Raw genomic sequence first — 17,311 nt, forward strand, 5'->3', positions numbered from 1 at the left:
TCTCTTGCTACAACATATATAGTCAAAGTGAGTGTGATAAACAGACATTGCATTTTCACCAATTAGATAAGCAGCTTGAACTTTGTGTCACTGAAAAAGTAGAAGAAATTACAAACACTGTTCCCATCACTTTTTAGCACAGGTAGTTGGATAAAATACAAACTTTATTTCCTTTCATCATTTGAACAGGGCAAAGGAGCACAAAGCACACACAAGCTGCATTCAGCAACAATATTCTTGTTTGTCTTATAAATACAAGGCAGATGCTAATTGAAAACACAAGGAAATTTGATCCTATTAAAAAGGCAGGAAGCTGCATTTAGTCAATTCATCATTAAATGCTTACTACAAGGCAGTGTTGCTGATGAAATAGTGCAAGGGCACACCTCGTGGACAAAATGCTTACAGCACCTGGTATTCCCAGGCGGTCTCCCATCCAAGTACTAACCAGGCCCGACCCTGCTTAGCTTCCGAGATCAGACGAGATCGGGCGTACTCCAGGCTGGTATGGCCGTAAGCGAGAAACAATCTCTTGCTACAACATATATAGTCAAAGTGAGTCTGATAAAACAGACATTTAGTCAATTCATCATTAAATGCTTAATACAAGGCAGTGTTGCTGATGAAATAGTGCAAGAGCACACCCTCGTGGACAAAATGCTTACAGCACCTGGTATTCCCAGGCGGTCTCCCATCCAAGTACTAACCAGGCCCGACCCTGCTTAGCTTCCGAGATCAGACGAGATCGGGCGTACCCAGGCTGGTATGGCCGTAAGCGAGAAACAATCTCTTGCTACAACATATATAGTCAAAGTGAGTGTGATAAACAGACATTGCATTTTCACCAATTAGATAAGCAGCTTGAACTTTGTGTCACTGAAAAAGTAGAAGAAATTACAAACACTGTTCCCATCACTTTTTAGCACAGGTAGTTGGATAAAATACAAACTTTATTTCCTTTCATCATTTGAACAGGGCAAAGGAGCACAAAGCACACACAAGCTGCATTCAGCAACAATATTCTTGTTTGTCTTATAAATACAAGGCAGATGCTAATTGAAAACACAAGGAAATTTGATCCTATTAAAAAGGCAGGAAGCTGCATTTAGTCAATTCATCATTAAATGCTTACTACAAGGCAGTGTTGCTGATGAAATAGTGCAGGGGCACACCCTCGTGGACAAAATGCTTACAGCACCTGGTATTCCCAGGCGGTCTCCCATCCAAGTACTAACCAGGCCCGACCCTGCTTAGCTTCCGAGATCAGACGAGATCGGGCGTACCCAGGCTGGTATGGCCGTAAGCGAGAAACAATCTCTTGCTACAACATATATAGTCAAAGTGAGTCTGATAAAACAGACATTTAGTCAATTCATCATTAAATGCTTAATACAAGGCAGTGTTGCTGATGAAATAGTGCAAGAGCACACCCTCGTGGACAAAATGCTTACAGCACCTGGTATTCCCAGGCGGTCTCCCATCCAAGTACTAACCAGGCCCGACCCTGCTTAGCTTCCGAGATCAGACGAGATCGGGCGTACCCAGGCTGGTATGGCCGTAAGCGAGAAACAATCTCTTGCTACAACATATATAGTCAAAGTGAGTGTGATAAACAGACATTGCATTTTCACCAATTAGATAAGCAGCTTGAACTTTGTGTCACTGAAAAAGTAGAAGAAATTACAAACACTGTTCCCATCACTTTTTAGCACAGGTAGTTGGATAAAATACAAACTTTATTTCCTTTCATCATTTGAACAGGGCAAAGGAGCACAAAGCACACACAAGCTGCATTCAGCAACAATATTCTTGTTTGTCTTATAAATACAAGGCAGATGCTAATTGAAAACACAAGGAAATTTGATCCTATTAAAAAGGCAGGAAGCTGCATTTAGTCAATTCATCATTAAATGCTTACTACAAGGCAGTGTTGCTGATGAAATAGTGCAGGGGCACACCCTCGTGGACAAAATGCTTACAGCACCTGGTATTCCCAGGCGGTCTCCCATCCAAGTACTAACCAGGCCCGACCCTGCTTAGCTTCCGAGATCAGACGAGATCGGGCGTACCCAGGCTGGTATGGCCGTAAGCGAGAAACAATCTCTTGCTACAACATATATAGTCAAAGTGAGTCTGATAAAACAGACATTTAGTCAATTCATCATTAAATGCTTAATACAAGGCAGTGTTGCTGATGAAATAGTGCAAGAGCACACCTCGTGGACAAAATGCTTACAGCACCTGGTATTCCCAGGCGGTCTCCCATCCAAGTACTAACCAGGCCCGACCCTGCTTAGCTTCCGAGATCAGACGAGATCGGGCGTACCCAGGCTGGTATGGCCGTAAGCGAGAAACAATCTCTTGCTACAACATATATAGTCAAAGTGAGTCTGATAAAACAGACATTTAGTCAATTCATCATTAAATGCTTAATACAAGGCAGTGTTGCTGATGAAATAGTGCAAGAGCACACCCTCGTGGACAAAATGCTTACAGCACCTGGTATTCCCAGGCGGTCTCCCATCCAAGTACTAACCAGGCCCGACCCTGCTTAGCTTCCGAGATCAGACGAGATCGGGCGTACCCAGGCTGGTATGGCCGTAAGCGAGAAACAATCTCTTGCTACAACATATATAGTCAAAGTGAGTGTGATAAACAGACATTGCATTTTCACCAATTAGATAAGCAGCTTGAACTTTGTGTCACTGAAAAAGTAGAAGAAATTACAAACACTGTTCCCATCACTTTTTAGCACAGGTAGTTGGATAAAATACAAACTTTATTTCCTTTCATCATTTGAACAGGGCAAAGGAGCACAAAGCACACACAAGCTGCATTCAGCAACAATATTCTTGTTTGTCTTATAAATACAAGGCAGATGCTAATTGAAAACACAAGGAAATTTGATCCTATTAAAAAGGCAGGAAGCTGCATTTAGTCAATTCATCATTAAATGCTTACTACAAGGCAGTGTTGCTGATGAAATAGTGCAGGGGCACACCTCGTGGACAAAATGCTTACAGCACCTGGTATTCCCAGGCGGTCTCCCATCCAAGTACTAACCAGGCCCGACCCTGCTTAGCTTCCGAGATCAGACGAGATCGGGCGTACCCAGGCTGGTATGGCCGTAAGCGAGAAACAATCTCTTGCTACAACATATATAGTCAAAGTGAGTCTGATAAAACAGACATTTAGTCAATTCATCATTAAATGCTTAATACAAGGCAGTGTTGCTGATGAAATAGTGCAAGAGCACACCCTCGTGGACAAAATGCTTACAGCACCTGGTATTCCCAGGCGGTCTCCCATCCAAGTACTAACCAGGCCCGACCCTGCTTAGCTTCCGAGATCAGACGAGATCGGGCGTACCCAGGCTGGTATGGCCGTAAGCGAGAAACAATCTCTTGCTACAACATATATAGTCAAAGTGAGTGTGATAAACAGACATTGCATTTTCACCAATTAGATAAGCAGCTTGAACTTTGTGTCACTGAAAAAGTAGAAGAAATTACAAACACTGTTCCCATCACTTTTTAGCACAGGTAGTTGGATAAAATACAAACTTTATTTCCTTTCATCATTTGAACAGGGCAAAGGAGCACAAAGCACACACAAGCTGCATTCAGCAACAATATTCTTGTTTGTCTTATAAATACAAGGCAGATGCTAATTGAAAACACAAGGAAATTTGATCCTATTAAAAGGCAGGAAGCTGCATTTAGTCAATTCATCATTAAATGCTTACTACAAGGCAGTGTTGCTGATGAAATAGTGCAGGGGCACACCCTCGTGGACAAAATGCTTACAGCACCTGGTATTCCCAGGCGGTCTCCCATCCAAGTACTAACCAGGCCCGACCCTGCTTAGCTTCCGAGATCAGACGAGATCGGGCGTACCCAGGCTGGTATGGCCGTAAGCGAGAAACAATCTCTTGCTACAACATATATAGTCAAAGTGAGTCTGATAAAACAGACATTTAGTCAATTCATCATTAAATGCTTAATACAAGGCAGTGTTGCTGATGAAATAGTGCAAGAGCACACCCTCGTGGACAAAATGCTTACAGCACCTGGTATTCCCAGGCGGTCTCCCATCCAAGTACTAACCAGGCCCGACCCTGCTTAGCTTCCGAGATCAGACGAGATCGGGCGTACCCAGGCTGGTATGGCCGTAAGCGAGAAACAATCTCTTGCTACAACATATATAGTCAAAGTGAGTCTGATAAAACAGACATTTAGTCAATTCATCATTAAATGCTTAATACAAGGCAGTGTTGCTGATGAAATAGTGCAAGAGCACACCCTCGTGGACAAAATGCTTACAGCACCTGGTATTCCCAGGCGGTCTCCCATCCAAGTACTAACCAGGCCCGACCCTGCTTAGCTTCCGAGATCAGACGAGATCGGGCGTACCCAGGCTGGTATGGCCGTAAGCGAGAAACAATCTCTTGCTACAACATATATAGTCAAAGTGAGTGTGATAAACAGACATTGCATTTTCACCAATTAGATAAGCAGCTTGAACTTTGTGTCACTGAAAAAGTAGAAGAAATTACAAACACTGTTCCCATCACTTTTTAGCACAGGTAGTTGGATAAAATACAAACTTTATTTCCTTTCATCATTTGAACAGGGCAAAGGAGCACAAAGCACACACAAGCTGCATTCAGCAACAATATTCTTGTTTGTCTTATAAATACAAGGCAGATGCTAATTGAAAACACAAGGAAATTTGATCCTATTAAAAAGGCAGGAAGCTGCATTTAGTCAATTCATCATTAAATGCTTACTACAAGGCAGTGTTGCTGATGAAATAGTGCAAGGGGCACACCCTCGTGGACAAAATGCTTACAGCACCTGGTATTCCCAGGCGGTCTCCCATCCAAGTACTAACCAGGCCCGACCCTGCTTAGCTTCCGAGATCAGACGAGATCGGGCGTACCCAGGCTGGTATGGCCGTAAGCGAGAAACAATCTCTTGCTACAACATATATAGTCAAAGTGAGTCTGATAAAACAGACATTTAGTCAATTCATCATTAAATGCTTAATACAAGGCAGTGTTGCTGATGAAATAGTGCAAGAGCACACCCTCGTGGACAAAATGCTTACAGCACCTGGTATTCCCAGGCGGTCTCCCATCCAAGTACTAACCAGGCCCGACCCTGCTTAGCTTCCGAGATCAGACGAGATCGGGCGTACCCAGGCTGGTATGGCCGTAAGCGAGAAACAATCTCTTGCTACAACATATATAGTCAAAGTGAGTGTGATAAACAGACATTGCATTTTCACCAATTAGATAAGCAGCTTGAACTTTGTGTCACTGAAAAAGTAGAAGAAATTACAAACACTGTTCCCATCACTTTTTAGCACAGGTAGTTGGATAAAATACAAACTTTATTTCCTTTCATCATTTGAACAGGGCAAAGGAGCACAAAGCACACACAAGCTGCATTCAGCAACAATATTCTTGTTTGTCTTATAAATACAAGGCAGATGCTAATTGAAAACACAAGGAAATTTGATCCTATTAAAAAGGCAGGAAGCTGCATTTAGTCAATTCATCATTAAATGCTTACTACAAGGCAGTGTTGCTGATGAAATAGTGCAGGGGCACACCCTCGTGGACAAAATGCTTACAGCACCTGGTATTCCCAGGCGGTCTCCCATCCAAGTACTAACCAGGCCCGACCCTGCTTAGCTTCCGAGATCAGACGAGATCGGGCGTACCCAGGCTGGTATGGCCGTAAGCGAGAAACAATCTCTTGCTACAACATATATAGTCAAAGTGAGTCTGATAAAACAGACATTTAGTCAATTCATCATTAAATGCTTAATACAAGGCAGTGTTGCTGATGAAATAGTGCAAGAGCACACCCTCGTGGACAAAATGCTTACAGCACCTGGTATTCCCAGGCGGTCTCCCATCCAAGTACTAACCAGGCCCGACCCTGCTTAGCTTCCGAGATCAGACGAGATCGGGCGTACCCAGGCTGGTATGGCCGTAAGCGAGAAACAATCTCTTGCTACAACATATATAGTCAAAGTGAGTGTGATAAACAGACATTGCATTTTCACCAATTAGATAAGCAGCTTGAACTTTGTGTCACTGAAAAAGTAGAAGAAATTACAAACACTGTTCCCATCACTTTTTAGCACAGGTAGTTGGATAAAATACAAACTTTATTTCCTTTCATCATTTGAACAGGGCAAAGGAGCACAAAGCACACACAAGCTGCATTCAGCAACAATATTCTTGTTTGTCTTATAAATACAAGGCAGATGCTAATTGAAAACACAAGGAAATTTGATCCTATTAAAAGGCAGGAAGCTGCATTTAGTCAATTCATCATTAAATGCTTACTACAAGGCAGTGTTGCTGATGAAATAGTGCAGGGGCACACCCTCGTGGACAAAATGCTTACAGCACCTGGTATTCCCAGGCGGTCTCCCATCCAAGTACTAACCAGGCCCGACCCTGCTTAGCTTCCGAGATCAGACGAGATCGGGCGTACCCAGGCTGGTATGGCCGTAAGCGAGAAACAATCTCTTGCTACAACATATATAGTCAAAGTGAGTCTGATAAAACAGACATTTAGTCAATTCATCATTAAATGCTTAATACAAGGCAGTGTTGCTGATGAAATAGTGCAAGAGCACACCCTCGTGGACAAAATGCTTACAGCACCTGGTATTCCCAGGCGGTCTCCCATCCAAGTACTAACCAGGCCCGACCCTGCTTAGCTTCCGAGATCAGACGAGATCGGGCGTACTCCAGGCTGGTATGGCCGTAAGCGAGAAACAATCTCTTGCTACAACATATATAGTCAAAGTGAGTGTGATAAACAGACATTGCATTTTCACCAATTAGATAAGCAGCTTGAACTTTGTGTCACTGAAAAAGTAGAAGAAATTACAAACACTGTTCCCATCACTTTTTAGCACAGGTAGTTGGATAAAATACAAACTTTATTTCCTTTCATCATTTGAACAGGGCAAAGGAGCACAAAGCACACACAAGCTGCATTCAGCAACAATATTCTTGTTTGTCTTATAAATACAAGGCAGATGCTAATTGAAAACACAAGGAAATTTGATCCTATTAAAAAGGCAGGAAGCTGCATTTAGTCAATTCATCATTAAATGCTTACTACAAGGCAGTGTTGCTGATGAAATAGTGCAGGGGCACACCCTCGTGGACAAAATGCTTACAGCACCTGGTATTCCCAGGCGGTCTCCCATCCAAGTACTAACCAGGCCCGACCCTGCTTAGCTTCCGAGATCAGACGAGATCGGGCGTACCCAGGCTGGTATGGCCGTAAGCGAGAAACAATCTCTTGCTACAACATATATAGTCAAAGTGAGTCTGATAAAACAGACATTTAGTCAATTCATCATTAAATGCTTAATACAAGGCAGTGTTGCTGATGAAATAGTGCAAGAGCACACCCTCGTGGACAAAATGCTTACAGCACCTGGTATTCCCAGGCGGTCTCCCATCCAAGTACTAACCAGGCCCGACCCTGCTTAGCTTCCGAGATCAGACGAGATCGGGCGTACCCAGGCTGGTATGGCCGTAAGCGAGAAACAATCTCTTGCTACAACATATATAGTCAAAGTGAGTCTGATAAAACAGACATTTAGTCAATTCATCATTAAATGCTTAATACAAGGCAGTGTTGCTGATGAAATAGTGCAAGAGCACACCTCGTGGACAAAATGCTTACAGCACCTGGTATTCCCAGGCGGTCTCCCATCCAAGTACTAACCAGGCCCGACCCTGCTTAGCTTCCGAGATCAGACGAGATCGGGCGTACCCAGGCTGGTATGGCCGTAAGCGAGAAACAATCTCTTGCTACAACATATATAGTCAAAGTGAGTCTGATAAAACAGACATTTAGTCAATTCATCATTAAATGCTTAATACAAGGCAGTGTTGCTGATGAAATAGTGCAAGAGCACACCCTCGTGGACAAAATGCTTACAGCACCTGGTATTCCCAGGCGGTCTCCCATCCAAGTACTAACCAGGCCCGACCCTGCTTAGCTTCCGAGATCAGACGAGATCGGGCGTACCCAGGCTGGTATGGCCGTAAGCGAGAAACAATCTCTTGCTACAACATATATAGTCAAAGTGAGTGTGATAAACAGACATTGCATTTTCACCAATTAGATAAGCAGCTTGAACTTTGTGTCACTGAAAAAGTAGAAGAAATTACAAACACTGTTCCCATCACTTTTTAGCACAGGTAGTTGGATAAAATACAAACTTTATTTCCTTTCATCATTTGAACAGGGCAAAGGAGCACAAAGCACACACAAGCTGCATTCAGCAACAATATTCTTGTTTGTCTTATAAATACAAGGCAGATGCTAATTGAAAACACAAGGAAATTTGATCCTATTAAAAAGGCAGGAAGCTGCATTTAGTCAATTCATCATTAAATGCTTACTACAAGGCAGTGTTGCTGATGAAATAGTGCAGGGGCACACCCTCGTGGACAAAATGCTTACAGCACCTGGTATTCCCAGGCGGTCTCCCATCCAAGTACTAACCAGGCCCGACCCTGCTTAGCTTCCGAGATCAGACGAGATCGGGCGTACCCAGGCTGGTATGGCCGTAAGCGAGAAACAATCTCTTGCTACAACATATATAGTCAAAGTGAGTCTGATAAAACAGACATTTAGTCAATTCATCATTAAATGCTTAATACAAGGCAGTGTTGTTGATGAAATAGTGCAAGAGCACACCCTCGTGGACAAAATGCTTACAGCACCTGGTATTCCCAGGCGGTCTCCCATCCAAGTACTAACCAGGCCCGACCCTGCTTAGCTTCCGAGATCAGACGAGATCGGGCGTACCCAGGCTGGTATGGCCGTAGCGAGAAACAATCTCTTGCTACAACATATATAGTCAAAGTGAGTGTGATAAACAGACATTGCATTTTCACCAATTAGATAAGCAGCTTGAACTTTGTGTCACTGAAAAGTAGAAGAAATTACAAACACTGTTCCCATCACTTTTTAGCACAGGTAGTTGGATAAAATACAAACTTTATTTCCTTTCATCATTTGAACAGGGCAAAGGAGCACAAAGCACACACAAGCTGCATTCAGCAACAATATTCTTGTTTGTCTTATAAATACAAGGCAGATGCTAATTGAAAACACAAGGAAATTTGATCCTATTAAAAAGGCAGGAAGCTGCATTTAGTCAATTCATCATTAAATGCTTACTACAAGGCAGTGTTGCTGATGAAATAGTGCAGGGGCACACCCTCGTGGACAAAATGCTTACAGCACCTGGTATTCCCAGGCGGTCTCCCATCCAAGTACTAACCAGGCCCGACCCTGCTTAGCTTCCGAGATCAGACGAGATCGGGCGTACCCAGGCTGGTATGGCCGTAAGCGAGAAACAATCTCTTGCTACAACATATATAGTCAAAGTGAGTCTGATAAAACAGACATTTAGTCAATTCATCATTAAATGCTTAATACAAGGCAGTGTTGCTGATGAAATAGTGCAAGAGCACACCCTCGTGGACAAAATGCTTACAGCACCTGGTATTCCCAGGCGGTCTCCCATCCAAGTACTAACCAGGCCCGACCCTGCTTAGCTTCCGAGATCAGACGAGATCGGGCGTACCCAGGCTGGTATGGCCGTAAGCGAGAAACAATCTCTTGCTACAACATATATAGTCAAAGTGAGTCTGATAAAACAGACATTTAGTCAATTCATCATTAAATGCTTAATACAAGGCAGTGTTGCTGATGAAATAGTGCAAGAGCACACCCTCGTGGACAAAATGCTTACAGCACCTGGTATTCCCAGGCGGTCTCCCATCCAAGTACTAACCAGGCCCGACCCTGCTTAGCTTCCGAGATCAGACGAGATCGGGCGTACCCAGGCTGGTATGGCCGTAAGCGAGAAACAATCTCTTGCTACAACATATATAGTCAAAGTGAGTCTGATAAAACAGACATTTAGTCAATTCATCATTAAATGCTTAATACAAGGCAGTGTTGCTGATGAAATAGTGCAAGAGCACACCCTCGTGGACAAAATGCTTACAGCACCTGGTATTCCCAGGCGGTCTCCCATCCAAGTACTAACCAGGCCCGACCCTGCTTAGCTTCCGAGATCAGACGAGATCGGGCGTACCCAGGCTGGTATGGCCGTAAGCGAGAAACAATCTCTTGCTACAACATATATAGTCAAAGTGAGTGTGATAAACAGACATTGCATTTTCACCAATTAGATAAGCAGCTTGAACTTTGTGTCACTGAAAAAGTAGAAGAAATTACAAACACTGTTCCCATCACTTTTTAGCACAGGTAGTTGGATAAAATACAAACTTTATTTCCTTTCATCATTTGAACAGGGCAAAGGAGCACAAAGCACACACAAGCTGCATTCAGCAACAATATTCTTGTTTGTCTTATAAATACAAGGCAGATGCTAATTGAAAACACAAGGAAATTTGATCCTATTAAAAAGGCAGGAAGCTGCATTTAGTCAATTCATCATTAAATGCTTACTACAAGGCAGTGTTGCTGATGAAATAGTGCAAGGGGCACACCCTCGTGGACAAAATGCTTACAGCACCTGGTATTCCCAGGCGGTCTCCCATCCAAGTACTAACCAGGCCCGACCCTGCTTAGCTTCCGAGATCAGACGAGATCGGGCGTACCCAGGCTGGTATGGCCGTAAGCGAGAAACAATCTCTTGCTACAACATATATAGTCAAAGTGAGTCTGATAAAACAGACATTTAGTCAATTCATCATTAAATGCTTAATACAAGGCAGTGTTGCTGATGAAATAGTGCAAGAGCACACCCTCGTGGACAAAATGCTTACAGCACCTGGTATTCCCAGGCGGTCTCCCATCCAAGTACTAACCAGGCCCGACCCTGCTTAGCTTCCGAGATCAGACGAGATCGGGCGTACCCAGGCTGGTATGGCCGTAAGCGAGAAACAATCTCTTGCTACAACATATATAGTCAAAGTGAGTGTGATAAACAGACATTGCATTTTCACCAATTAGATAAGCAGCTTGAACTTTGTGTCACTGAAAAAGTAGAAGAAATTACAAACACTGTTCCCATCACTTTTTAGCACAGGTAGTTGGATAAAATACAAACTTTATTTCCTTTCATCATTTGAACAGGGCAAAGGAGCACAAAGCACACACAAGCTGCATTCAGCAACAATATTCTTGTTTGTCTTATAAATACAAGGCAGATGCTAATTGAAAACACAAGGAAATTTGATCCTATTAAAAAGGCAGGAAGCTGCATTTAGTCAATTCATCATTAAATGCTTACTACAAGGCAGTGTTGCTGATGAAATAGTGCAGGGGCACACCCTCGTGGACAAAATGCTTACAGCACCTGGTATTCCCAGGCGGTCTCCCATCCAAGTACTAACCAGGCCCGACCCTGCTTAGCTTCCGAGATCAGACGAGATCGGGCGTACCCAGGCTGGTATGGCCGTAAGCGAGAAACAATCTCTTGCTACAACATATATAGTCAAAGTGAGTCTGATAAAACAGACATTTAGTCAATTCATCATTAAATGCTTAATACAAGGCAGTGTTGTTGATGAAATAGTGCAAGAGCACACCCTCGTGGACAAAATGCTTACAGCACCTGGTATTCCCAGGCGGTCTCCCATCCAAGTACTAACCAGGCCCGACCCTGCTTAGCTTCCGAGATCAGACGAGATCGGGCGTACCCAGGCTGGTATGGCCGTAAGCGAGAAACAATCTCTTGCTACAACATATATAGTCAAAGTGAGTGTGATAAAACAGACATTTAGTCAATTCATCATTAAATGCTTAATACAAGGCAGTGTTGCTGATGAAATAGTGCAAGAGCACACCCTCGTGGACAAAATGCTTACAGCACCTGGTATTCCCAGGCGGTCTCCCATCCAAGTACTAACCAGGCCCGACCCTGCTTAGCTTCCGAGATCAGACGAGATCGGGCGTACCCAGGCTGGTATGGCCGTAAGCGAGAAACAATCTCTTGCTACAACATATATAGTCAAAGTGAGTCTGATAAAACAGACATTTAGTCAATTCATCATTAAATGCTTAATACAAGGCAGTGTTGCTGATGAAATAGTGCAAGAGCACACCCTCGTGGACAAAATGCTTACAGCACCTGGTATTCCCAGGCGGTCTCCCATCCAAGTACTAACCAGGCCCGACCCTGCTTAGCTTCCGAGATCAGACGAGATCGGGCGTACCCCAGGCTGGTATGGCCGTAAGCGAGAAACAATCTCTTGCTACAACATATATAGTCAAAGTGAGTGTGATAAACAGACATTGCATTTTCACCAATTAGATAAGCAGCTTGAACTTTGTGTCACTGAAAAAGTAGAAGAAATTACAAACACTGTTCCCATCACTTTTTAGCACAGGTAGTTGGATAAAATACAAACTTTATTTCCTTTCATCATTTGAACAGGGCAAAGGAGCACAAAGCACACACAAGCTGCATTCAGCAACAATATTCTTGTTTGTCTTATAAATACAAGGCAGATGCTAATTGAAAACACAAGGAAATTTGATCCTATTAAAAAGGCAGGAAGCTGCATTTAGTCAATTCATCATTAAATGCTTACTACAAGGCAGTGTTGCTGATGAAATAGTGCAGGGGCACACCCTCGTGGACAAAATGCTTACAGCACCTGGTATTCCCAGGCGGTCTCCCATCCAAGTACTAACCAGGCCCGACCCTGCTTAGCTTCCGAGATCAGACGAGATCGGGCGTACCCAGGCTGGTATGGCCGTAAGCGAGAAACAATCTCTTGCTACAACATATATAGTCAAAGTGAGTCTGATAAAACAGACATTTAGTCAATTCATCATTAAATGCTTAATACAAGGCAGTGTTGCTGATGAAATAGTGCAAGAGCACACCCTCGTGGACAAAATGCTTACAGCACCTGGTATTCCCAGGCGGTCTCCCATCCAAGTACTAACCAGGCCCGACCCTGCTTAGCTTCCGAGATCAGACGAGATCGGGCGTACCCAGGCTGGTATGGCCGTAAGCGAGAAACAATCTCTTGCTACAACATATATAGTCAAAGTGAGTGTGATAAACAGACATTGCATTTTCACCAATTAGATAAGCAGCTTGAACTTTGTGTCACTGAAAAAGTAGAAGAAATTACAAACACTGTTCCCATCACTTTTTAGCACAGGTAGTTGGATAAAATACAAACTTTATTTCCTTTCATCATTTGAACAGGGCAAAGGAGCACAAAGCACACACAAGCTGCATTCAGCAACAATATTCTTGTTTGTCTTATAAATACAAGGCAGATGCTAATTGAAAACACAAGGAAATTTGATCCTATTAAAAAGGCAGGAAGCTGCATTTAGTCAATTCATCATTAAATGCTTACTACAAGGCAGTGTTGCTGATGAAATAGTGCAGGGGCACACCCTCGTGGACAAAATGCTTACAGCACCTGGTATTCCCAGGCGGTCTCCCATCCAAGTACTAACCAGGCCCGACCCTGCTTAGCTTCCGAGATCAGACGAGATCGGGCGTACCCAGGCTGGTATGGCCGTAAGCGAGAAACAATCTCTTGCTACAACATATATAGTCAAAGTGAGTCTGATAAAACAGACATTTAGTCAATTCATCATTAAATGCTTAATACAAGGCAGTGTTGCTGATGAAATAGTGCAAGAGCACACCCTCGTGGACAAAATGCTTACAGCACCTGGTATTCCCAGGCGGTCTCCCATCCAAGTACTAACCAGGCCCGACCCTGCTTAGCTTCCGAGATCAGACGAGATCGGGCGTACCCAGGCTGGTATGGCCGTAAGCGAGAAACAATCTCTTGCTACAACATATATAGTCAAAGTGAGTCTGATAAAACAGACATTTAGTCAATTCATCATTAAATGCTTAATACAAGGCAGTGTTGCTGATGAAATAGTGCAAGAGCACACCCTCGTGGACAAAATGCTTACAGCACCTGGTATTCCCAGGCGGTCTCCCATCCAAGTACTAACCAGGCCCGACCCTGCTTAGCTTCCGAGATCAGACGAGATCGGGCGTACCCAGGCTGGTATGGCCGTAAGCGAGAAACAATCTCTTGCTACAACATATATAGTCAAAGTGAGTGTGATAAACAGACATTGCATTTTCACCAATTAGATAAGCAGCTTGAACTTTGTGTCACTGAAAAAGTAGAAGAAATTACAAACACTGTTCCCATCACTTTTTAGCACAGGTAGTTGGATAAAATACAAACTTTATTTCCTTTCATCATTTGAACAGGGCAAAGGAGCACAAAGCACACACAAGCTGCATTCAGCAACAATATTCTTGTTTGTCTTATAAATACAAGGCAGATGCTAATTGAAAACACAAGGAAATTTGATCCTATTAAAAAGGCAGGAAGCTGCATTTAGTCAATTCATCATTAAATGCTTACTACAAGGCAGTGTTGCTGATGAAATAGTGCAGGGGCACACCCTCGTGGACAAAATGCTTACAGCACCTGGTATTCCCAGGCGGTCTCCCATCCAAGTACTAACCAGGCCCGACCCTGCTTAGCTTCCGAGATCAGACGAGATCGGGCGTACCCAGGCTGGTATGGCCGTAAGCGAGAAACAATCTCTTGCTACAACATATATAGTCAAAGTGAGTCTGATAAAACAGACATTTAGTCAATTCATCATTAAATGCTTAATACAAGGCAGTGTTGCTGATGAAATAGTGCAAGAGCACACCCTCGTGGACAAAATGCTTACAGCACCTGGTATTCCCAGGCGGTCTCCCATCCAAGTACTAACCAGGCCCGACCCTGCTTAGCTTCCGAGATCAGACGAGATCGGGCGTACCCAGGCTGGTATGGCCGTAAGCGAGAAACAATCTCTTGCTACAACATATATAGTCAAAGTGAGTGTGATAAACAGACATTGCATTTTCACCAATTAGATAAGCAGCTTGAACTTTGTGTCACTGAAAAAGTAGAAGAAATTACAAACACTGTTCCCATCACTTTTTAGCACAGGTAGTTGGATAAAATACAAACTTTATTTCCTTTCATCATTTGAACAGGGCAAAGGAGCACAAAGCACACACAAGCTGCATTCAGCAACAATATTCTTGTTTGTCTTATAAATACAAGGCAGATGCTAATTGAAAACACAAGGAAATTTGATCCTATTAAAAAGGCAGGAAGCTGCATTTAGTCAATTCATCATTAAATGCTTACTACAAGGCAGTGTTGTTGATGAAATAGTGCAGGGGCACACCCTCGTGGACAAAATGCTTACAGCACCTGGTATTCCCAGGCGGTCTCCCATCCAAGTACTAACCAGGCCCGACCCTGCTTAGCTTCCGAGATCAGACGAGATCGGGCGTACCCAGGCTGGTATGGCCGTAAGCGAGAAACAATCTCTTGCTACAACATATATAGTCAAAGTGAGTCTGATAAAACAGACATTTAGTCAATTCATCATTAAATGCTTAATACAAGGCAGTGTTGCTGATGAAATAGTGCAAGAGCACACCTCGTGGACAAAATGCTTACAGCACCTGGTATTCCCAGGCGGTCTCCCATCCAAGTACTAACCAGGCCCGACCCTGCTTAGCTTCCGAGATCAGACGAGATCGGGCGTACTCCAGGCTGGTATGGCCGTAAGCGAGAAACAATCTCTTGCTACAACATATATAGTCAAAGTGAGTGTGATAAACAGACATTGCATTTTCACCAATTAGATAAGCAGCTTGAACTTTGTGTCACTGAAAAAGTAGAAGAAATTACAAACACTGTTCCCATCACTTTTTAGCACAGGTAGTTGGATAAAATACAAACTTTATTTCCTTTCATCATTTGAACAGGGCAAAGGAGCACAAAGCACACACAAGCTGCATTCAGCAACAATATTCTTGTTTGTCTTATAAATACAAGGCAGATGCTAATTGAAAACACAAGGAAATTTGATCCTATTAAAAAGGCAGGAAGCTGCATTTAGTCAATTCATCATTAAATGCTTACTACAAGGCAGTGTTGCTGATGAAATAGTGCAGGGGCACACCCTCGTGGACAAAATGCTTACAGCACCTGGTATTCCCAGGCGGTCTCCCATCCAAGTACTAACCAGGCCCGACCCTGCTTAGCTTCCGAGATCAGACGAGATCGGGCGTACCCAGGCTGGTATGGCCGTAAGCGAGAAACAATCTCTTGCTACAACATATATAGTCAAAGTGAGTCTGATAAAACAGACATTTAGTCAATTCATCATTAAATGCTTAATACAAGGCAGTGTTGCTGATGAAATAGTGCAAGAGCACACCTCGTGGACAAAATGCTTACAGCACCTGGTATTCCCAGGCGGTCTCCCATCCAAGTACTAACCAGGCCCGACCCTGCTTAGCTTCCGAGATCAGACGAGATCGGGCGTACCCAGGCTGGTATGGCCGTAAGCGAGAAACAATCTCTTGCTACAACATATATAGTCAAAGTGAGTCTGATAAAACAGACATTTAGTCAATTCATCATTAAATGCTTAATACAAGGCAGTGTTGCTGATGAAATAGTGCAAGAGCACACCCTCGTGGACAAAATGCTTACAGCACCTGGTATTCCCAGGCGGTCTCCCATCCAAGTACTAACCAGGCCCGACCCTGCTTAGCTTCCGAGATCAGACGAGATCGGGCGTACCCAGGCTGGTATGGCCGTAAGCGAGAAACAATCTCTTGCTACAACATATATAGTCAAAGTGAGTGTGATAAACAGACATTGCATTTTCACCAATTAGATAAGCAGCTTGAACTTTGTGTCACTGAAAAAGTAGAAGAAATTACAAACACTGTTCCCATCACTTTTTAGCACAGGTAGTTGGATAAAATACAAACTTTATTTCCTTTCATCATTTGAACAGGGCAAAGGAGCACAAAGCACACACAAGCTGCATTCAGCAACAATATTCTTGTTTGTCTTATAAATACAAGGCAGATGCTAATTGAAAACACAAGGAAATTTGATCCTATTAAAAAGGCAGGAAGCTGCATTTAGTCAATTCATCATTAAATGCTTACTACAAGGCAGTGTTGCTGATGAAATAGTGCAGGGGCACACCTCGTGGACAAAATGCTTACAGCACCTGGTATTCCCAGGCGGTCTCCCCATCCAAGTACTAACCAGGCCCGACCCTGCTTAGCTTCCGAGATCAGACGAGATCGGGCGTACCCAGGCTGGTATGGCCGTAAGCGAGAAACAATCTCTTGCTACAACATATATAGTCAAAGTGAGTCTGATAAAACAGACATTTAGTCAATT

The 17,311-nt window shown here is 43.4% G+C and overlaps 47 non-coding genes across 47 annotated transcripts; all 47 read right to left on the reverse strand.

Moving 5' to 3' along the window:
• Window positions 1-399: 399 nt before the first annotated feature.
• LOC123733595 (5S ribosomal RNA) lies at window positions 400-519 on the reverse strand. The gene has a single exon (XR_006763972.1). It is a non-coding gene; the product is annotated as a 5S ribosomal RNA (ribosomal RNA).
• Window positions 520-658: 139 nt separating this feature from the next.
• Window positions 659-777, reverse strand: LOC123733459 (5S ribosomal RNA). Its single transcript, XR_006763838.1, has one exon. It is a non-coding gene; the product is annotated as a 5S ribosomal RNA (ribosomal RNA).
• Window positions 778-1,186: 409 nt separating this feature from the next.
• On the reverse strand, window positions 1,187-1,305 carry LOC123733460 (5S ribosomal RNA). Its single transcript, XR_006763839.1, has one exon. It is a non-coding gene; the product is annotated as a 5S ribosomal RNA (ribosomal RNA).
• Window positions 1,306-1,444: 139 nt separating this feature from the next.
• Window positions 1,445-1,563, reverse strand: LOC123733461 (5S ribosomal RNA). Its single transcript, XR_006763840.1, has one exon. It is a non-coding gene; the product is annotated as a 5S ribosomal RNA (ribosomal RNA).
• A 409-nt stretch (window positions 1,564-1,972) lies between these two features.
• On the reverse strand, window positions 1,973-2,091 carry LOC123733462 (5S ribosomal RNA). The gene has a single exon (XR_006763841.1). It is a non-coding gene; the product is annotated as a 5S ribosomal RNA (ribosomal RNA).
• Window positions 2,092-2,229: 138 nt separating this feature from the next.
• Window positions 2,230-2,348, reverse strand: LOC123733463 (5S ribosomal RNA). The gene has a single exon (XR_006763842.1). It is a non-coding gene; the product is annotated as a 5S ribosomal RNA (ribosomal RNA).
• A 139-nt stretch (window positions 2,349-2,487) lies between these two features.
• LOC123733465 (5S ribosomal RNA) lies at window positions 2,488-2,606 on the reverse strand. The gene has a single exon (XR_006763844.1). It is a non-coding gene; the product is annotated as a 5S ribosomal RNA (ribosomal RNA).
• Window positions 2,607-3,014: 408 nt separating this feature from the next.
• Window positions 3,015-3,133, reverse strand: LOC123733466 (5S ribosomal RNA). Its single transcript, XR_006763845.1, has one exon. It is a non-coding gene; the product is annotated as a 5S ribosomal RNA (ribosomal RNA).
• A 139-nt stretch (window positions 3,134-3,272) lies between these two features.
• On the reverse strand, window positions 3,273-3,391 carry LOC123733467 (5S ribosomal RNA). The gene has a single exon (XR_006763846.1). It is a non-coding gene; the product is annotated as a 5S ribosomal RNA (ribosomal RNA).
• Window positions 3,392-3,799: 408 nt separating this feature from the next.
• On the reverse strand, window positions 3,800-3,918 carry LOC123733468 (5S ribosomal RNA). The gene has a single exon (XR_006763847.1). It is a non-coding gene; the product is annotated as a 5S ribosomal RNA (ribosomal RNA).
• Window positions 3,919-4,057: 139 nt separating this feature from the next.
• On the reverse strand, window positions 4,058-4,176 carry LOC123733469 (5S ribosomal RNA). Its single transcript, XR_006763848.1, has one exon. It is a non-coding gene; the product is annotated as a 5S ribosomal RNA (ribosomal RNA).
• A 139-nt stretch (window positions 4,177-4,315) lies between these two features.
• LOC123733470 (5S ribosomal RNA) lies at window positions 4,316-4,434 on the reverse strand. The gene has a single exon (XR_006763849.1). It is a non-coding gene; the product is annotated as a 5S ribosomal RNA (ribosomal RNA).
• Window positions 4,435-4,844: 410 nt separating this feature from the next.
• LOC123733471 (5S ribosomal RNA) lies at window positions 4,845-4,963 on the reverse strand. Its single transcript, XR_006763850.1, has one exon. It is a non-coding gene; the product is annotated as a 5S ribosomal RNA (ribosomal RNA).
• Window positions 4,964-5,102: 139 nt separating this feature from the next.
• LOC123733472 (5S ribosomal RNA) lies at window positions 5,103-5,221 on the reverse strand. The gene has a single exon (XR_006763851.1). It is a non-coding gene; the product is annotated as a 5S ribosomal RNA (ribosomal RNA).
• Window positions 5,222-5,630: 409 nt separating this feature from the next.
• LOC123733473 (5S ribosomal RNA) lies at window positions 5,631-5,749 on the reverse strand. The gene has a single exon (XR_006763852.1). It is a non-coding gene; the product is annotated as a 5S ribosomal RNA (ribosomal RNA).
• A 139-nt stretch (window positions 5,750-5,888) lies between these two features.
• Window positions 5,889-6,007, reverse strand: LOC123733474 (5S ribosomal RNA). Its single transcript, XR_006763853.1, has one exon. It is a non-coding gene; the product is annotated as a 5S ribosomal RNA (ribosomal RNA).
• A 408-nt stretch (window positions 6,008-6,415) lies between these two features.
• On the reverse strand, window positions 6,416-6,534 carry LOC123733476 (5S ribosomal RNA). The gene has a single exon (XR_006763855.1). It is a non-coding gene; the product is annotated as a 5S ribosomal RNA (ribosomal RNA).
• A 139-nt stretch (window positions 6,535-6,673) lies between these two features.
• On the reverse strand, window positions 6,674-6,793 carry LOC123733596 (5S ribosomal RNA). Its single transcript, XR_006763973.1, has one exon. It is a non-coding gene; the product is annotated as a 5S ribosomal RNA (ribosomal RNA).
• A 409-nt stretch (window positions 6,794-7,202) lies between these two features.
• LOC123733477 (5S ribosomal RNA) lies at window positions 7,203-7,321 on the reverse strand. The gene has a single exon (XR_006763856.1). It is a non-coding gene; the product is annotated as a 5S ribosomal RNA (ribosomal RNA).
• A 139-nt stretch (window positions 7,322-7,460) lies between these two features.
• Window positions 7,461-7,579, reverse strand: LOC123733478 (5S ribosomal RNA). The gene has a single exon (XR_006763857.1). It is a non-coding gene; the product is annotated as a 5S ribosomal RNA (ribosomal RNA).
• A 138-nt stretch (window positions 7,580-7,717) lies between these two features.
• LOC123733479 (5S ribosomal RNA) lies at window positions 7,718-7,836 on the reverse strand. Its single transcript, XR_006763858.1, has one exon. It is a non-coding gene; the product is annotated as a 5S ribosomal RNA (ribosomal RNA).
• Window positions 7,837-7,975: 139 nt separating this feature from the next.
• On the reverse strand, window positions 7,976-8,094 carry LOC123733480 (5S ribosomal RNA). Its single transcript, XR_006763859.1, has one exon. It is a non-coding gene; the product is annotated as a 5S ribosomal RNA (ribosomal RNA).
• A 409-nt stretch (window positions 8,095-8,503) lies between these two features.
• Window positions 8,504-8,622, reverse strand: LOC123733481 (5S ribosomal RNA). The gene has a single exon (XR_006763860.1). It is a non-coding gene; the product is annotated as a 5S ribosomal RNA (ribosomal RNA).
• Window positions 8,623-8,761: 139 nt separating this feature from the next.
• LOC123733637 (5S ribosomal RNA) lies at window positions 8,762-8,879 on the reverse strand. The gene has a single exon (XR_006764014.1). It is a non-coding gene; the product is annotated as a 5S ribosomal RNA (ribosomal RNA).
• A 408-nt stretch (window positions 8,880-9,287) lies between these two features.
• LOC123733482 (5S ribosomal RNA) lies at window positions 9,288-9,406 on the reverse strand. The gene has a single exon (XR_006763861.1). It is a non-coding gene; the product is annotated as a 5S ribosomal RNA (ribosomal RNA).
• Window positions 9,407-9,545: 139 nt separating this feature from the next.
• Window positions 9,546-9,664, reverse strand: LOC123733483 (5S ribosomal RNA). Its single transcript, XR_006763862.1, has one exon. It is a non-coding gene; the product is annotated as a 5S ribosomal RNA (ribosomal RNA).
• A 139-nt stretch (window positions 9,665-9,803) lies between these two features.
• LOC123733484 (5S ribosomal RNA) lies at window positions 9,804-9,922 on the reverse strand. Its single transcript, XR_006763863.1, has one exon. It is a non-coding gene; the product is annotated as a 5S ribosomal RNA (ribosomal RNA).
• A 139-nt stretch (window positions 9,923-10,061) lies between these two features.
• Window positions 10,062-10,180, reverse strand: LOC123733485 (5S ribosomal RNA). Its single transcript, XR_006763864.1, has one exon. It is a non-coding gene; the product is annotated as a 5S ribosomal RNA (ribosomal RNA).
• A 410-nt stretch (window positions 10,181-10,590) lies between these two features.
• LOC123733487 (5S ribosomal RNA) lies at window positions 10,591-10,709 on the reverse strand. The gene has a single exon (XR_006763866.1). It is a non-coding gene; the product is annotated as a 5S ribosomal RNA (ribosomal RNA).
• Window positions 10,710-10,848: 139 nt separating this feature from the next.
• Window positions 10,849-10,967, reverse strand: LOC123733488 (5S ribosomal RNA). The gene has a single exon (XR_006763867.1). It is a non-coding gene; the product is annotated as a 5S ribosomal RNA (ribosomal RNA).
• A 409-nt stretch (window positions 10,968-11,376) lies between these two features.
• Window positions 11,377-11,495, reverse strand: LOC123733489 (5S ribosomal RNA). Its single transcript, XR_006763868.1, has one exon. It is a non-coding gene; the product is annotated as a 5S ribosomal RNA (ribosomal RNA).
• A 139-nt stretch (window positions 11,496-11,634) lies between these two features.
• On the reverse strand, window positions 11,635-11,753 carry LOC123733490 (5S ribosomal RNA). The gene has a single exon (XR_006763869.1). It is a non-coding gene; the product is annotated as a 5S ribosomal RNA (ribosomal RNA).
• A 139-nt stretch (window positions 11,754-11,892) lies between these two features.
• Window positions 11,893-12,011, reverse strand: LOC123733491 (5S ribosomal RNA). The gene has a single exon (XR_006763870.1). It is a non-coding gene; the product is annotated as a 5S ribosomal RNA (ribosomal RNA).
• A 139-nt stretch (window positions 12,012-12,150) lies between these two features.
• Window positions 12,151-12,270, reverse strand: LOC123733612 (5S ribosomal RNA). Its single transcript, XR_006763989.1, has one exon. It is a non-coding gene; the product is annotated as a 5S ribosomal RNA (ribosomal RNA).
• A 409-nt stretch (window positions 12,271-12,679) lies between these two features.
• LOC123733492 (5S ribosomal RNA) lies at window positions 12,680-12,798 on the reverse strand. The gene has a single exon (XR_006763871.1). It is a non-coding gene; the product is annotated as a 5S ribosomal RNA (ribosomal RNA).
• A 139-nt stretch (window positions 12,799-12,937) lies between these two features.
• Window positions 12,938-13,056, reverse strand: LOC123733493 (5S ribosomal RNA). Its single transcript, XR_006763872.1, has one exon. It is a non-coding gene; the product is annotated as a 5S ribosomal RNA (ribosomal RNA).
• Window positions 13,057-13,465: 409 nt separating this feature from the next.
• LOC123733494 (5S ribosomal RNA) lies at window positions 13,466-13,584 on the reverse strand. The gene has a single exon (XR_006763873.1). It is a non-coding gene; the product is annotated as a 5S ribosomal RNA (ribosomal RNA).
• Window positions 13,585-13,723: 139 nt separating this feature from the next.
• On the reverse strand, window positions 13,724-13,842 carry LOC123733495 (5S ribosomal RNA). Its single transcript, XR_006763874.1, has one exon. It is a non-coding gene; the product is annotated as a 5S ribosomal RNA (ribosomal RNA).
• Window positions 13,843-13,981: 139 nt separating this feature from the next.
• On the reverse strand, window positions 13,982-14,100 carry LOC123733496 (5S ribosomal RNA). Its single transcript, XR_006763875.1, has one exon. It is a non-coding gene; the product is annotated as a 5S ribosomal RNA (ribosomal RNA).
• A 409-nt stretch (window positions 14,101-14,509) lies between these two features.
• LOC123733498 (5S ribosomal RNA) lies at window positions 14,510-14,628 on the reverse strand. Its single transcript, XR_006763877.1, has one exon. It is a non-coding gene; the product is annotated as a 5S ribosomal RNA (ribosomal RNA).
• A 139-nt stretch (window positions 14,629-14,767) lies between these two features.
• LOC123733499 (5S ribosomal RNA) lies at window positions 14,768-14,886 on the reverse strand. Its single transcript, XR_006763878.1, has one exon. It is a non-coding gene; the product is annotated as a 5S ribosomal RNA (ribosomal RNA).
• Window positions 14,887-15,295: 409 nt separating this feature from the next.
• LOC123733500 (5S ribosomal RNA) lies at window positions 15,296-15,414 on the reverse strand. The gene has a single exon (XR_006763879.1). It is a non-coding gene; the product is annotated as a 5S ribosomal RNA (ribosomal RNA).
• Window positions 15,415-15,552: 138 nt separating this feature from the next.
• LOC123733597 (5S ribosomal RNA) lies at window positions 15,553-15,672 on the reverse strand. Its single transcript, XR_006763974.1, has one exon. It is a non-coding gene; the product is annotated as a 5S ribosomal RNA (ribosomal RNA).
• A 409-nt stretch (window positions 15,673-16,081) lies between these two features.
• LOC123733501 (5S ribosomal RNA) lies at window positions 16,082-16,200 on the reverse strand. Its single transcript, XR_006763880.1, has one exon. It is a non-coding gene; the product is annotated as a 5S ribosomal RNA (ribosomal RNA).
• Window positions 16,201-16,338: 138 nt separating this feature from the next.
• Window positions 16,339-16,457, reverse strand: LOC123733502 (5S ribosomal RNA). The gene has a single exon (XR_006763881.1). It is a non-coding gene; the product is annotated as a 5S ribosomal RNA (ribosomal RNA).
• Window positions 16,458-16,596: 139 nt separating this feature from the next.
• LOC123733503 (5S ribosomal RNA) lies at window positions 16,597-16,715 on the reverse strand. The gene has a single exon (XR_006763882.1). It is a non-coding gene; the product is annotated as a 5S ribosomal RNA (ribosomal RNA).
• A 408-nt stretch (window positions 16,716-17,123) lies between these two features.
• Window positions 17,124-17,243, reverse strand: LOC123733628 (5S ribosomal RNA). The gene has a single exon (XR_006764005.1). It is a non-coding gene; the product is annotated as a 5S ribosomal RNA (ribosomal RNA).
• Between the last annotated feature and the right edge of the window lie 68 nt (window positions 17,244-17,311).

The sequence above is a fragment of the Salmo salar genome, unplaced genomic scaffold (genome assembly GCF_905237065.1).
Source record: "Salmo salar unplaced genomic scaffold, Ssal_v3.1, whole genome shotgun sequence".
Classification (NCBI taxonomy): Eukaryota; Metazoa; Chordata; class Actinopteri; order Salmoniformes; family Salmonidae; genus Salmo; species Salmo salar.